The following is a 16,757-nucleotide window of genomic DNA, read 5'->3' as shown; positions in this document are numbered from 1 at the left end:
TGTCAGACAGATGCCTCAGGTGCAGTTCTTTAACAGCTAGATTAGAAAGGCAAGGAAGACCCTATTGGTTTTATCAGCCGCACGCCTAATGGCACAGAGCTCATGTGGTCTAACGTGGAAAGGGAATGTTTTTCCATAGTTTGTGCACTTCGGAAGCTGAGGCCCTACCTCTATGGGACCCACTTCCCTAGGAAAACTGAACTGAGGCCCTTAAAGTGGCTTATGAACATGAAAGGAGAGAATCCTATATTACCCAGGTGGTCCAGTAGCCTCCAAGGCTTTGACTTCACTATTGAGCACAGGCTAGGTACCCATCATTGCAATGCTGATGGGATGGCCAGAATGTTTAGTGAACTGAACAAGAGCCTCATCCAGGGATGAGTTCCCCCGTCCTTGGTCTGGGGGGCCAGGAAGTGGTGAGTGTTCTCTGAAAGCAACCTTTCCTCCATAGCCTATAGGCTCCAAAACATTTGTTTTAGTATCCTGACCTGACTTTTTGCAGTAGAGTGCAGCCTTCTGCCTTACTCCAATGGGCTCTAGCTCATTGTTATGGGGAAACTGACATGTCCTTCATGCTGTCAGTTCTAAGGAATTTTGTTTCTCTTACCCATTTATCATTGCACAAAGTACCTTGCAGTACCGCACAATGGGGTCTTTGTGTTTTGTGGCCCTAGACATTCTCTAAGGAATGGTTGGTGATTGTACAATGTACCTCTGAATAGACTGGTGGCAGCAGAATCTTTTTTTCTTATTTATACTACTTTTTACTGAGCCTTACAGCATTTCCAGCATGTGGCTCCAGAATGTGGCTAATGTCAAGCATGGCTGTGCCATGAGGCCTTTTGTTTGTTCCTATGGCCATTTGGTCCCTTTGCCTTCTCCCTGCCTTTCCAGGTCTGGGAATTCCTTTTTGCGGAATGCAGTTGCCCCGAAAGCTGCCCCTTTTGCAGGCCCCTGCATGTCACGTGTGTAGGCACACAGGAAGTGGGCTAGGACTGGCTGGTCCTAAATTACTATGTGGAAATTGTGGATGGAAGGTAATGCCGTTAACTTTCTGTATTTTATGGTGAAATATTATTTAAAATGTATAGAAATTTTAGATGCATTACCTTAGAAAATATTAAGTGAATTATTTTAAGGTGCTTATTCTTTTTGTATTATTTGTATCCTATTTATGCACATCCACTTGATATACTTTTTTGAATTATGCTCCTGATGTTTACCATGTAATAAATCCCAGTGTGGATAATTTTTAATTGATGTGTTGTGTTAGAAGTAGTCATATATACAAAGCCAGCTTGGCTATGAGTATATCAAATACGAAAATAAAAATAAATAAATACATGAGTTTTTAATATGGGCATTTCTAGTGTGCTAAATGATTTTTGAATTTGGGCTCCCTTTTGCTCCGGATGCCTATGACTGTTCTGTACTTCACATCTGCTAGGCTGCTTGGTGAACTCTATTGTGCATTGAGCATTTCTGTCCCTCTCCCTCCCCTCTTATCCTTCTGATCCCTCCCCTCATTTTATTTGTCCCAATGTGCTCTCCGTCTCTCCTATCTATTCTAATGGTTTCTCATCTCCTATCCTCCCTCTCTCCGGAAGTCTGGTAGGAAGACATTCAAGAAGGCACTCTTGTTCTCCAACCCTGGAATGCCCATTGCTGATACCTATGTCAATGATTTCTCCAGACAGATTATCACTGAAGTTCTCTTTGATGTTCCTTCACCTGACTTATGGACTCCCCACATGGTTTCTGTCCTAGACAGATTATCACTGAAGTTCTCTTGGATGTTCCTTCCCCTTACTTATTGACTCCCACATGTTTTCTGTCCTCTCCCCTTTTTCTTCCCCACCCATTAATGGTTGTACTAGATGGGAAGTACTCTTGGCTCACTTCGCATCTTCCCGGTGCATCATTGATGTCTATCGCAATCGCACTATCATGATCCAGGGTTCTCAGCCCAACCTCCTCCTTCTTGACAGCGTCTTCTGTCTCTTTTCAAATTCCCCCCCTCTCCTGCCACCCCACCGTCTCCCATTCCCCACACAGTGGTTGCACCCCAACTCTCTACCCCCCATGGAAAACATGTAAAGCGGGCAACCAGCTTCACGCAGCTAACCTCAATTCTCCCTCTGCTGTCAAATACTCCTCTGACATCTGTCACCACCTTGAAGACCATGACCTTGATGTCATTGCTCTCACTGAGATATGGTTCAAGGCCAGCTCTGTCACTGCTTTGGCACTCCTCTCCCAAGGGGTTCAAGATACTTTCCAAATGTAGGCCCTCCCGGTCTGGTGGTGGAGTAGCTCTGATTTTCCTTGAGTGGGTTCCTGCCACCGTCATCCTCACTCAATCCTACTCATCTGTGGAACATCGTGTCTGTAGACTGTCTCTCCTACTCGCTCCCTTACTCTCGCCACCAACTGCAGGCCACCTGGCCCACCCCATCTTCCTCTCGAATGGGCAGATGCTCCTCCTCTCTCCTTGCCTCCTCCCCCAAACTTCTCTTCCTGTGGACTTCAGGATCCATCTTGACTCTCCCGATTTAGCCACTGCATTCTTTTACGACCTCTGCAACTCTCTTTCCCTCCCTATTCTTCCCTCTGGCCCAAACCACTCTGCCGGTTACACCTTAGATGATCTTATCTCAACGGACATCCCTCTAAATACCACTTTCTCCTGGCCTGACCACTCTCTCCTTTCCTCCCACCTTGAGCTCCCTTGTCCCTTGACAATGTCTCTGCCCACACTGCAAGTCTCCTTCTCTGTCAACTGACCGATTAAGTGTTTGTCACTTGGTGTATTTGCCTCTACCTTCATCCCTCCTCCTGCCACTGCATTGACTCTCCTTCCGACTCAGCTCTGGCTAACCTCCATCTCCCTATCTCAAACACCTTGGAAATCATTGCCCCTGTCATGAGGATCCACATGAATCCTGCCTCCAAATTCATCTCTTGGTTTGACTCAAGCTTGGCAGCTTTGAAATGCAAGTGCAAAGCTGCTGAGGGAAGTGGCAGGCCTCAAGCACATCCTCTGACAAACTGACATGTTGCCTGCTCCAAAGGCAATATCATCTCACCATCTGCTCCAAGAACAAGGCTCACATCTTAGCCTGCATCATTGGGGCCACCAATAACACGGTCAAACTCTTTAAAATCTGCAATCAACTTGACAATCCTACTGCAGTCTCCTCCTCTCCTCCTGCCTCCCATGCCCTCAGCAATGTACTGGCTTCCCACTTCTCCAAAACTCGGGACATCCTGTCCTCACTGTCATCTACTCCCCTCCCCAAATGCCCTCTTCTCTTGGCTCCCTTGTCCTCCCTACCCCATACTCTGCTTCCTCTCTCCAACTGTTAGTCCACTCTATGAAATTCTCCTCTAAACAGATGCTTGCATGTTCTGCCAGAACATTCAAGGACCACATTGCCTCTCTCATCCCATCCTTCGCTGACATCTGTAACCATTACTTTGCCACTGGCTCCTTCCCACAACCCCAAATGCATTCTCTTGTGCACCCTTTCCTACAAAAGCCATCTGCTGAACTATCGCCCTATCTCTATCACCCCTTTCTTGGGCATACTCTTGCATAAATAGGTCATTATCCAACTGACCCACCAGACTGAAGTGGCTGGCTGCCTCCATGACCACCTATCTGGTTTCAGTGTGTTCAGAGGCACGGAAACTGCTCTCCTGAACACTTGTGAAGACCTAATCCTCCACAACCTTTCTTCTGCCTTTGACAAAGTCAACCACTAAATCCTCATAAATCGTCTACATAATACCATAGACCACACAGACTGGGCACTGGTGTGGTTGACCTCCTTCCTTTCAAACTGATCCTCCCAAGTGCAATTGGGCACTTTCCACTCATCCACCTCACTCTCAACCTGTGGCGTCCCTGAGGGTTCTATCCTATCACCATGGCTCTTATCTACCTAGCCCCTGTGGCCCACTTGATCTCCACCGTCTCTCCTCATTTTCAGTGTTACACTGATGAGACACAGCTCTCCATCCTCTACCTCCTCTCCTTCCTCTTACATACCTGACTGCCTGACTGCTATCCAGGTGTGGTGCTCTGCCAATTACCTCTGCCTTAATGCCAGTAAGACAGAGATCCTTCTCATTGGTATGCATGCTCCATGTTTACTCCCCACCCTCTGGCCACCCTCCTTGGGCTCCTTCCCCTCACCCTCTTGTGAGGCAAAAAAGCTTGGGGTCATCTTTGACTCCTTCCTCTCCTTCTCTCCACATATCTCAGACCTTGCCAAGAAGTCTGCCTTTCAACTCCACCTCCTCAGAGGCATTCTCCCATTCCTTACCTTCCCCCAGAAGCTCAACATCTCCAGAGTACTGGTTCTCTCTAGGCTTGACTACTGTAACAGCCTCTTCCACAATGTGCCTATTTCCTCCCTTTGCCCCCTACAACTAATCCAGAATAGAGCTGCATGACTTATCCTGGCCTCAAGCCCAGGGACCATATCTCTCCAGACATAAAATCTCTCCACTGGCTGCCGGTGACCGCAAGGATCAAATTCAAGACCCTTTGAATCATCCACAAGGCTGTCTGGGGCCTGGGCACTCTCTACATGCAGCTTTCTCTCTCTAAATATAAATACCTCACTGCTAGAGTTCTTTGGTCCTCTAACTTCAACTCTCTGCAGTTCAGATGTTTCTTCAAGCAGAGAGTGGGAGGTAGATCACTTTCCTCGGAAGGTTCCTCCCACTGGAACAGCCTTCCTGACCCCCTCAGACTTGAACCACATCTTCTTAATTTCTGGAAATGTCTCAAGACTTTCCTTTTCTCCTCTTACTTCTCTCTTCCCCTTCCATGCTAATGTCCCTCTACTGCTGGGACTGGTGCCTGGTCCCTTCTGAGTCACCCCTGACCAGTCTCTGCCAGCATCCCTTACGAGCACTTGCCCTTGGGCACCCTCCCTGGACTAGCCCCAATCTGGTCCACCCTGTCCATTGCACTTATCTGACCTTCCCCCTTTCCCCTCGCACTTGCCCTCATTTGCCCCCTCCTGAACTTCACCCTCTCTCAACCTTGCCTCCTACTCTCCCTCCCCTGCAATTGGCCGTCCATTTATGGACCCCCCAAACTTTTTGCTTTTGTTTGGCTTACCTAACCTGACTTTTTCCATTGGAGCACAGCCTTCAGCTGCACTCCTCTAGGCTTTTGCTCATCTGTTATGGAGAAACTGACACGTCCTTCAGGCTGTCAATACTGGAAAACTATGTTTCCCTTAGTCTTTGACTATGTGCCATTTCTTGGTAACCTTTTATCTGTGTGCCAAAGTCCCTTACAGTACCGCCCATACAGGTCCTTTTGTTTTATGGCCCTATCCACCATCTAAGGACTTTTTGGTGATTGTACAAGTGTGTCCTGGATGGACTGGTGGCAGCAGTTTACTTTTGAAGCATTTTAACTTCTTTTTAATGAACTAAAACACGTTTATCATGTTTGGATCCAGACAGTGGCCAGTGCCAAAAATGGCAGTGCCACAAAGTATTTTGTTCTCTCCTTTGGCAATTTTGTACCTTTGCCTTAACCCAGGTCGAGTTACCCATGTATTCCTTGTTTGGGCATGCAAACGCCTGTGAAAACTGCATCTTTTGCAGGCTCCTGCATGCCATGTGTGCTAGTACCCAGGAAGAGGGTTGGGACTGTCTGGTCCCAATCCATACTACTGGTGCCAGTATGTCTGGTATGCCTGAATGACTGGAACCATCATTGGCCATGATTGGCCCACGCCTGGCGTGAATACAAGGAAGCAGATCTTCCATTTCCAATCCCAGATTTATGCTTAAAACAAATCTTGGATAAGAGAAGGGGCTATGCATCCATTCCAGGTTGATCACCTGAAGTTCACACCGAACTACAGAAGGAAACAAGTATCCTGAAATGAAAGAGCAGACCTGTGGAACTGCCGGAGATGTGCTGGATGGTTTGGCAGCCTGACCATCCTGTTGTGCCGTTGGACCCCTACATTTGTATCGATCATAGAAGGTTTGCACGGGCACTTCAACCCTTTGGATTAGTGGGACCAACTACTCTCAGCACCTCCTGTTTACCCTCGAGAAGAGTTTCTTTAGAAGTGTTCCTGGGCTATCCAACGAACTGACCAGCTTGAACCCGGGGTATCGTACAGGAGCGCTGCTGTCCCGAGTTGACACTCAATACTTTGAAAATCGCTAAGTTTGGTTCTGGGCCCTCGCCCACCAAATCTCGTAGTCCTAGCTCCTCTGGGTCATGATTTATGAGAGTGTGCCATGCCACGAGCATTTGCGGTCCCTGTGCCCACTGCTGTGGTGACAGCTGTTGTAGGAGACTTCCATACCTGCCCCCCTATGCACTAACATGTGCTGCACTAGTGAAAGATTAAAGAATATCAAGGCTTAATATCAAATAATAGAAATACGCCGGTCACAACTTCAAAGTATAATGTACATTTATTAACAGGCAGCTGTCTGGCTCTCAACACTCTGCAATGTGTGCAAGCAGACACCATGAGATGAGAGAGTGCTGGACATTTCAGAAACACAAGTATGTATACAGATTTTCCTCAATCCCTCATCAAAACATCGTCCAGCCCCTCTTCGTGTAATACATTTACCTAGGGTTCATGGCCTACCCACATAACTAAGTCATGCCTAAACATCTTTAAATAGTTTGTTGTTTTACTTTAAACATTTCACATGTTTTCAAATATAAGACACAAAGGTAACATTCCATATTTTGCACGCTTATATTTGTCTACCATTTGTTCTTGAGTTTAAAGTCAGCTTAGTTTCAAGGAGAGAAAATAAATATTTCTGCAAGAAGAGCATGTTCAACTATTCATCATTCTACTTTGCTGTTTGAACGGAGAAGGCACTATTGGAACAGATGGTATCTAAATTACTGATTAGTATGGATTTTGTTTAACTCCAAGGTTTCTCAGTGTAGGACAAACAATCCACTTTAGCAGCTTTAACATTCTTATCAACGTTGACATCATGGAAACAGTACAAAGTTCATTTTGTTCTACTGGAGCAGAAAACACAATTCTAAACATAGGACAGAGGCAAGAGGCAATCAATATGGGGAATAACTCAAAATGGCAGCGTAGTCAGCGTGTTTCAGGTTCATTCAATGCAATTTATAGTGTGATGCAAATGTGCTTAGGCCAATCGTTTACTATCAGGTGGTATTCATGCAAAATATACTTTTACACTAGAACTGTCCTCTTTTCTTCATCAAGAGCTTAGAAAAGGCTACTGTCCCAACACCGAAGATCGTCCCGTCCCACAGCCACTCAGAGCCGGAGTAACGTGTTACTGCAGGGGCTGAACCTACAAGCGAACTGGGCTAGACTGCCAAAGTTTGGCCCGGACTGTGTCGAGGGTCGATGAGTACTTGCATCACTTACCGCTGGCCCACTGGCACAGCCATTGCTCTTTATGCACGAGAATCCTTGAAAACATACTCACCTTAGCTAGGATAGCCTGAGCTCCCTAGCTATTCCTGAAACTCAAAAGTCACTCTACCTGCAAGGGTAGACCTTCCTCGAATAATAGGACACTGTTCATCATCACCTGAAGCCCCTTGCTGAAATACTACAGCTCCCTGAAGAAGACCCACTTTCACTTTTCTGCACGACCGCGCGTTGTTAGTGCACTGCTGTACTTTTGAGTATAAGGCTCCCCACTTCGTAGGGCTGGACTGCATAAGATAGGGATCGATTCTGAAGAACTGGCTAATGTGATATTTGTGTTAACTTATCTCTTCTGTTGCATGTTGTGGTTGTGTTCTGTCCCTTAACCGTATTAAGCGAAATGCATTTGTATATATGGTAAAAAGTGTAAGGCATATGTGGTAACTTTTTATTATTACTGTGTTTATTCGTGTTTAGTTGTAAGGCCCATACTAAATGTATTTTTGATATACACTTGTCTAAGAGTAGTCTGTGGAGTTTTACTGTGGGTGGTCATGGTGGGCTTCTGATCACTCTCACCACTCCTGAGACTTAGTCTTGACCGCCTGCCAAGTGACTGTACATTGGTCTGATTTGTCCAGAAAGTTCCCCTATTCCACTAGGGTGGCCTCCTAAACCTCTGCCCACCAGATCAGAGTTTAGAAATCCATTTTAGCAATCACCTCTGTTTTGCACTTGCAAAGTAGGATTTTTACAAGGCCAATATAACGATCACTGTTGTTTTCCTTTGCTTTGTCCCCCCAACCCCCCATGTATTGTCTTGTGGCACCTGGAAACACTTATGTATAGGTGCCATGCAAATATCCAATAAATAAATAAGATAAATTAGATAAAATGTATTGCAGTGTGAGCGTTTGGCAAGTCCCAGGTCCATGGACAAGGACTACATTAGAGTAGTTAACTGATGAGATTTACTAAATGGCGGTTAGCCATGGAGCATAGAGTGGCACAAGCAGAGTGTGCTCATGCTATACACACAACTTAAGCATCTACCTTCTGTGCCTCAAAGGGTGCAATGATATCAGATGCTCAAAATATGTCCGTAGCCCCGCACACGCAGATGTTGAAATTAGCGGTTCTATTGCAGAAAATTCCCCACGCCCACTAGTCCAGGCCACTGAAGGTGGCATTGAGGGCACTACCTCACTGTAAGATCTGAATTGATATAGACAGCACCACAATTCTGGTATATAGTTCCAGACTTTGGCATCCGTTACCACTCCAGAGTCAGAGGTGCGTGTAATGTCCCGGAATAGTGTGGGGCTGAACAAATACCTAGCAGATGAGGACTGGCTTGGCTTTCTATGCAGTCATGAAGTCATATGCCTTCAGTAAAACCTGGGCAGTTGAGACAGCCCACCTGTAGGGGTTTGTGTCCTTTGCCATTCCAGCAAAACAGGGCAAGAGTAGCCGGTGTGGATGTTGTGCTGATGTTGCCTTTGCAGTGATTGATAAAAAATTCAACGATCTGCTGGAGGTACATCGGGACACACCAAATGACTCTGAGGCCTTTTCAATTAATTTGTATAATCAGTCAGGTGCAGAAAGAGGGGCCAGAATGTTCTCCTTGCTCAAGATAGAGAAGATTCCTGGAGGGTGAACAACTTGAGAATATCTGTAATTATCGTATCAGGGGATTTTAACATGCAATTTGTGCCCCTAGACACCATGGAAGGTGTGCTTGATGAAGAGGATAGGGTTTGGGGAATAATGGAACTGACTGTAATCAAACCCACAAGGCAACACAGGTTAGCAGACGAAGTAGCCAGTGATTTAGTAACCCCTAATCTGAGGGCCTGCAATGGTAGGTAACCAGGCAATTCCCCAGCTAGAATGACATGTGTGGATGGAAGTCAAACTAGTGTAATCGATTACATATTATTTCCCAGTCAATGTGGAATCATGCAAGCTTGTATAGGACTTTGCTGTGGTATCTAGAGCAGAATATGATCACCATCCAATAATATTGATCACAAGTCTGGCCCTTTTAGGGGCCAAAAAAACGATTGCATGTGCACCAAATGTAAATCTTACTGTTGAAGGACATGCTAGGCGTGTCATAAAATGGGGGAAGCTTAATGGTGATACCTTGATACCCAGGATTTATGGTAAAATCATACCAGCACTAGAGGCCTTCACAGAGATCGAAGTAGACCATTGAATGGACATTATGGAGGCCTATGCGAGCTTGGCAAGAGATTTAGGTGGGTATTTCATGCCCGCCGAAGATCAAGACGATGTCCTATAGCACACCAACCTGGTATCATGGGGAATGCCGCAGGGCAAAGAAGAGCGTGGTATATAGTGCTAAGAAGGTTGCAGCAAGGGTGTTGAACCTGTGAGGGAGGCCAGGAGAGTGTACAAGAATTTGGTAAAGAGCAAGAAGGAGGTTTTAAAGAAGGGACCTGGGAGTCATTGATGGTGCCATTAAAGGTAAAGACTCCAGGAAATTCAGGGAACTGATGGGGGTCGGAAGATCACTGGAGCAGCTAGTGATTGAGGGTTCCATTCTGGAGAAAGTGTGGCTTGATCACTTTAAGAAAGATGGAAGGACTACCAGAGTGACAGACATACAAATGGGCGTGTGCCAGGGCTGTGTGCTGGCTCCAAAACTATTTTGCATTTTCATCAATGGTGTAATTAAGGATTTGTTGGGCACACAGAGGCACCTGACAAATGTCCAATAATGCTATTTGCAGGCGACACAGTGCTCCTGTCACTTACACTGGTAGGGCTCAGGCAGCAGTTTCTTGTTTTTTTAAAACTTTTATTTATTGGCAAATATGTCAGAGTACAGGGGTACAATGTAGCTTCTTCGTACTTATACAGATGCATTAACTACATTCTAGGTGCAATACTTCAATCAGAGATATCACAGTACGTTACATTCACATTTGCAGAGTTAAGTTGTCAGCAATGATTTAGTGACGTAGTTACATCTCAATCTTCGGGATTGTTGGATAGGTATGTATGGAAGTCAGCCCATATGTTCTTGGGTGTAGGCACAATTAGTTCACGTATTCCTCCTTGTATGTTTGAGTCCAAGTGAGTGCTTTCAGCACATTTTGAAGTTAGGACGGGGTGTCTGCTTCCAACGTTGGAGTTTACATCTCTTGGCAACAACACAATTTATATTGAAAAAAGCTGTTTTTTTTAAAGATTCATAATGCCATTCCATATCCCAAATAGAACCCCCAATGGATCACATTCAATGGGAGACCCAATGATTTCAGTGAGCGCTTGTAGGACTTTGTCACAAATGTTCTGGAGCTGGATGCAGGACCAGAACATAAGCATATGGTCAGCCTCTTCAAACTGACATCTGGGGCTTAGGTGTGGAGTGGCTGTTGGGTGAAACCGTTAAGTCTTTGAGGGTATAAAACAATCTATTCAGCAATGTATACTCTATACAGCAAAATCTGAATTTGGGGAGACAGTACGTGTGTGTAAGCACATGGATTTCCATTGGTCGTCAGAGAGGTCTAACTTTAACTTGTTCGCCCATGCAGCATGTACCCCGGTTGACGAGTATGGGCTTTTGTTCAGCATCATCTTATACAGGGAGGAAACTATCCCATATGGGAGCCATATGTATTGGCAATGTGTTGCAGTTCCAGGGTTTCAGGGGGTTCAGCTGGAAAACATGGCCATAGAGACTGTACTGATGCCCACAGCCTATAGTATTGTAGCATTTGCAATCCTGATCCAGAGTGTTCCACTCGCCATGTTTGGGATGTGACAAACTTCCCATCTGGGAACAGATCCACCAGCGCCCTATACCCCAACCAATACCAATGTTGCATAAGCGCTGTATCCAATGTGGGTTCTAGACCTGGAACCTCCACATAGGGAGTCACCTATAGTATTGGGCGTGACTCGATAACTAATGGTAGTACCCGGAGCCACACCAGTAGCATGATAGATGTTGTGTCCAATGGAGAGTCATCTTTGTAGGTTAAGTTCAGAATAAGAGTATTGAGGTTGGAGTCCCCCGCTGCCAGCTGTTCTAGTTTAACATGAGGTGGGCAATGGGAGTCATTATACCAGAAAGAGGTGTATTGGGCATGTGCTGCTATCCAGTATAGCTTGGGGTTGGGGGCTGTGAAACCCCCTCTCTCGTAGGGTAGGGTCATATCTGGTAGAACCCCCTCTCTCGTAGGGTAGGGTCATATCTGGTAGATATGACCCTACCCTACGAGAGAGGGGGTTTCACAGCCCCCAACCCTGAGCTATACTGGATAGCAGCACATGCCCAATATGCCTCTTTCTGGTATAATGACTCCAGCATGCCATAGGAATTGTGCACAAAGACCATGAAGCTTAGCAAACTACTCTTTCCCAGGCCAGATGGGGACATTTGCGATAATAGATAGCAGTTTCTGTACTAAAACCATCTTTACTATGGATAGTCTGGCCGCCATAATGATGGAAAGTGACCGCCATCTGGTTGGCTTAGTTTCAACATACTTTTCCATAGCCCCATAATTGTCCGCAAACAGCGTTGCCTTGGTCCTGGATATCTGAACCCCCAGGTATCTGATTCCCTCTGGTGATGAACGGAGTGGGAACTCACACGTCAGTTGTCTAGTGTTCTTTGTGAGTCAGAACATTTCAGATTTATTGTAATTGATTGTGAAGCCAGAGAAGCCCCCTATCCATAACACAAATCTGATTATTGGGTCAAGGTTTATGTGAGGGTCCCTAATGTACAGCAGCACATCATCTGAATAAATGAATTATATGAATAAATGATATTATCTCTGGCTGGTCCTTCAAACGGACACCTCATTGAGCATGCTGAGATCTAATTCTGTTGGCCATAGTCTCTATCAGCAGAGCAAAGAGGTTTGGGGAGAGAGGACATCCCTGTCGGGTGCCCCTGTTCAAGGTGAAAGGGGGAGATCTATGAGAATTAACCAATACTGTAGCTGTAGGGCACGTGTATAATAATTTAATATATCTGATCATTTCCGGGGCAGAGCCCATCTTTTCCAGGACCACCTACATATATTGCCACAAGACCATATCAAAGACCTTCTGGGCGTCCTATGTGACTGCTATTGCCTCTGCATCATAATTGATTCGGGCCATCACATTGAAGAGCCTCCTAATATTCAAAGATGTCAATCTGCTGGAGACAAAGCCACCTTGATTGTCATGTATCATGTAGGGCATGAGCGGTAGGAGCCTATTCACCAAATGTTTAGTGAAGATTTTTGTGTCTATGTTCATGAGGGAAAGTGGCCTGTAGGACCCGCACTCATGGCTCGGTTTCCCAGGTTTCAGGAGAACCGTTATGGCAGCATCCCGTAGCATGGAAGGAAGGATGGAGGCATGAAGCGACTCATTCCATACCTCAAGGAGGTGTGGAGCAAGCAGTGCTGCATGTTCTTGATAGAATTCCGGAGTGAGACCATCCGGTCCCAGGGTCTTACACTTCGGTAATTCCATTATCACCTTCACTATCTCCTCTTGGGAGATCGGGTTTTTGAGCTCTTCTCTGGTCTGAGGACTCACGGATGACATAGGAATCTCCTCTAGGAGGGAATGTACAGTGTGCTCATCATACGGTCATACGGTTGGTCTGCCGCATATAAGGTGCTATAGAATCTAGAGAAAACTTTAAGGATCTCATGGTCAGCCCAATGCGGCACGCCTTGCTCATCAATAATGCACTATACCTGAGTCTGCCTACCTTCCGATCGGGTTAGTCTAGCAAGTGTCCTTCCCAGCCTTTCACCCTCTCCATATGTCCTGGCTTCCTGCGGGCGTGTAAAATAACATATTTCCCCAAGAGCATGTGAATCAAAGAGTTCCAACTCAGGCCGTATCTGTGATAACTTATCCGGGCTCGACAATGTTGAGTACTCTTGCTCTAAGTGTTTCAGCTTGGTTTCCGAGCACTGAAGGTCTCTCCTTATCACTTTCAATATAGCTGCTTCCCTGGATATGGGCATCCCCCGAATATACAACATAAAAGCTTCCCATCTCACCCCTGTGGTAGCTTGTGGCTCATATCAAATGAAAAATGTTTCAATGTCCAATCGGATCTCTGCCTTAAACACAATATCAGAGAACACCTCAGCCTTAAACCACCAGGAGCTTTGAGGTAGGTTTGACGATCCCATATCTAATGATAGCATCACTGATGAATGGTTAGATAATGTGCAGGGCAGTATCTTGGTGTTCTTGATCCTGCCCATCAGGGCGCCCAATACTAAGAACAAGTATATCCGTGATGAGCTATTATGTACAGAGGAATAATATGAATACTGCCTCTCTTGTGCGTGGAGCGTTCTCCAGACATCCCTCAGCTCTAATGATGTCATATGTGTAAGCAGTCTGTGGGCCGATCGTGATAAAGGTCTAGGGGCCATCCCTGTTCTGTCCCACACTGTATCCAGAATCAAGTCTCCCCAACATAAGCTCGTAATCCCAATGAATCCCTTCAGAATGGATACCACATTGTCAAAAAATTCAGGAGTGTCAACGTTGGGACAGTATTAACCAACAGGTACTCAACACCAGTAAATATACAATGCAATATGACATATCTACCATCGGGTAGATCTGTTCAGTACCGATGCTGACGCTATTGCTGCTCCTCTTGTGGCATGTGTCTCCTGTAGGAGGAGTATTTTAATTCCATGTCTTTGCGCATATGCCATAATTCTATGCGCTTTGGTATAGTTTCCCAACCCTCTGACATTCCAAGACATCAATTTGGTCTCCATCCTGTGTCTCAGAGGGTGTTCCATATTTCCCTCACTAGTTTATCGGATACTATGTCTGTATTACACATGTGTTCATCGCTAACCATGTACTCTGTCGCCAAACATTTTCACATTGTCTTTGGTTCACTGAACTCACTTGCACACTTAGAATCTAGCATTACCCTTGGTTGCAAACCCATTTCCTCTGATTCAGCAGGCCTGGGTCCGCAGGAAGCACCAGCCAGTCATTTTGGATCAAAACAATCAGACAGTTCCCCACTCCCTCACCCACCTTCACTGCCCCCTCAACCTAGCAGTGTAACCTTCACTCCCACCCAACCCCCCTCTAGTTGGCCTTCCCCAACTTGGCCACCCCCCATTCCCTCATAACAAGATAACATTAGCAACTGCTATGGGGTGAGCTGTCAGTGCCAAGACCCGCTGTGCAATTGTGATATAATACCATACTTTCCAACAACCTCAATACAGCGGGGTATCTTATGTTAACTATGGCATCACAGTCACAATAGGATAATGCATGGTGTGGCTTGTAATTGTCACATCAATTTGGTGGTGAATCATCATCAGCCTCCTTGGGGCCAACCGGAAACATGATTTGCGCCTCTATGAACTTGACCACCTCGTCGGGAACTGTAAAAAAAGTAGAGCTGGCCCCGAAACTGGAATTTCAATCTGTCCGGGAATAGCATGGCATATTGAATGCTGCCGCTACGGAGCAGTTTCTTAACACCTATGAACTGACACTGTTCATTTTGTACTGTTATGGAAAAGTCCTGAAACAGTCTGATCACTTGGGAACCTAGGCGCAGCTACATTTTTCCCCTTGCAAGGCGAAGAATGTGGTCCCTGTCCCGGTAGCTGAGAATCTTAGATATAATGGGTCATGTGAAATCTCCAGGTTTGGGCGGAGGACTCAAAGCTCAATATGCCAGCACTCCCACTATCCTAATGTTGTTCTTCCTGGAATGGGACTCCAAATCATCACATTTAGACTTTACTATTTTCATGTCTTTCACCAGTGATTACACCGTATTCTGGAGGTTCTGCACAGTGTCTGCTGTTGCCTCTATCCTTGACTTGGCTTCTATTTTGCGTCCGTATTCCCTGGCCAGCTGAGTCCTCATGGAAGTGACATTAGCTGTGATGGCGTCCAGCTTCTCGTGGACGGCCGCAAAACCCTTTGCCATGGCCTTCATCATATGTGTAAGATCTGGGGGCGGGTTTAGCAGTGGTTGGACTTGTTCCACATTACAGATAGTTGCGGGTTCAGTGGTCCCCTTGGTGTTAGCTGTTGTGTACTTGTCCATGGCACCTGTTTTCTTGCTCCCGCCCGCAGCTCCAGTCATCGTGTTGTGATCATAGAAGTACTGTGTGCACACTTCATGAAATCCAGTGGGTCCTACAGACACTCGCGCTGCAATGGCCATGATCCCCTCAAGGTCACGGGCTATTTCCCTGCCCTCTTTTTGGAAGCAGATACTGCAGTCACATGTGTGGCCTCCCCACCATGGAATGCCACAGGGCCATTGGTCAACCATCAGCAGGGCTTCAGTTTAGAAGCACGTGTTGTGTAGGTTATGTCTTCTCAATTGTGCAGCAGTATTGGGGCAGGCATTAGAGTGTTACACCCACGTGTCCAGGGTATAGAATCTACTGTTGCAGCAGCAATAATACCTAATGAAGGGCAGGTCTCCCACTGTCGGAGAATAAAAAGTCACAGGCAGAATCCAGGCAGCAATTTGTAGATTGCCAGACAACACAGTCTCTTGACCCACTTGCATTCAACCTCTGGATAACAGACCCTGTCCAGGCCTTTGGTGAGGTGGCATTGACAATTGGGCCTCACGTATTATAACTCTATAGTCACTCTGGCCCAGGGCAGCGTTATGTGGGAAACAAGTACAAGCGCCTGGCTGAGCATAAGATAAACAACAGTTTCACTCGGGGACTCAGGGGGGTTAAAGGCACATACCGGAGTAGTAAATGGCTCTCAGCACAGTATCCACATAGTAGAAGGCCTGGGTGTCCCCCTCAGTACAGAGCAGTGGCTGTATGTGACCAACAGAGATCTCGTCCCGGCTTAGCACTAGTAGAGCAACAGGCAACTTTAACGGGAACGGGTGTCTAGCAGTGAAGGCCTGCTGTTGCTCGTTTTCACAGGATGATCTGCCGCTGCGACTTCACGAGACACCAGGAAGCATGAGTCATGCCAACCTGGATGGGCAATCACTTCACTCCAACTTGCACCCGGCCACAAAGCACGCGTCAGGGCAATCTGCGGCGAGACGCTCCCCCCAAGGCTCCACCTCTGATAGGGACACTGGCACAAGACGTGGGTTATCCCCCGTGGTGGGGAGGATGAATTCCAGCTGCAGAACCACACTGTTAATCATGGTAGTCATGGCCGTAGTCCTCCAACAGCTACTGCCGACCACAACTTTCCATAAGATAAAGCAGCGCCTCAGCCGGCCATCTTCCCATTACATCCACAGGCTCAGGTTGCTGAAAAAGCTGCAAATTATGGATAGAACGCCCC

Source organism: Ambystoma mexicanum, chromosome 12 (genome assembly GCF_040938575.1).
Source record: "Ambystoma mexicanum isolate Mex_15411 chromosome 12, UKY_AmexF1_1, whole genome shotgun sequence".
Lineage (NCBI taxonomy): Eukaryota > Metazoa > Chordata > Amphibia > Caudata > Ambystomatidae > Ambystoma > Ambystoma mexicanum.
Note: the sequence above shows the minus strand (reverse complement) of the source record.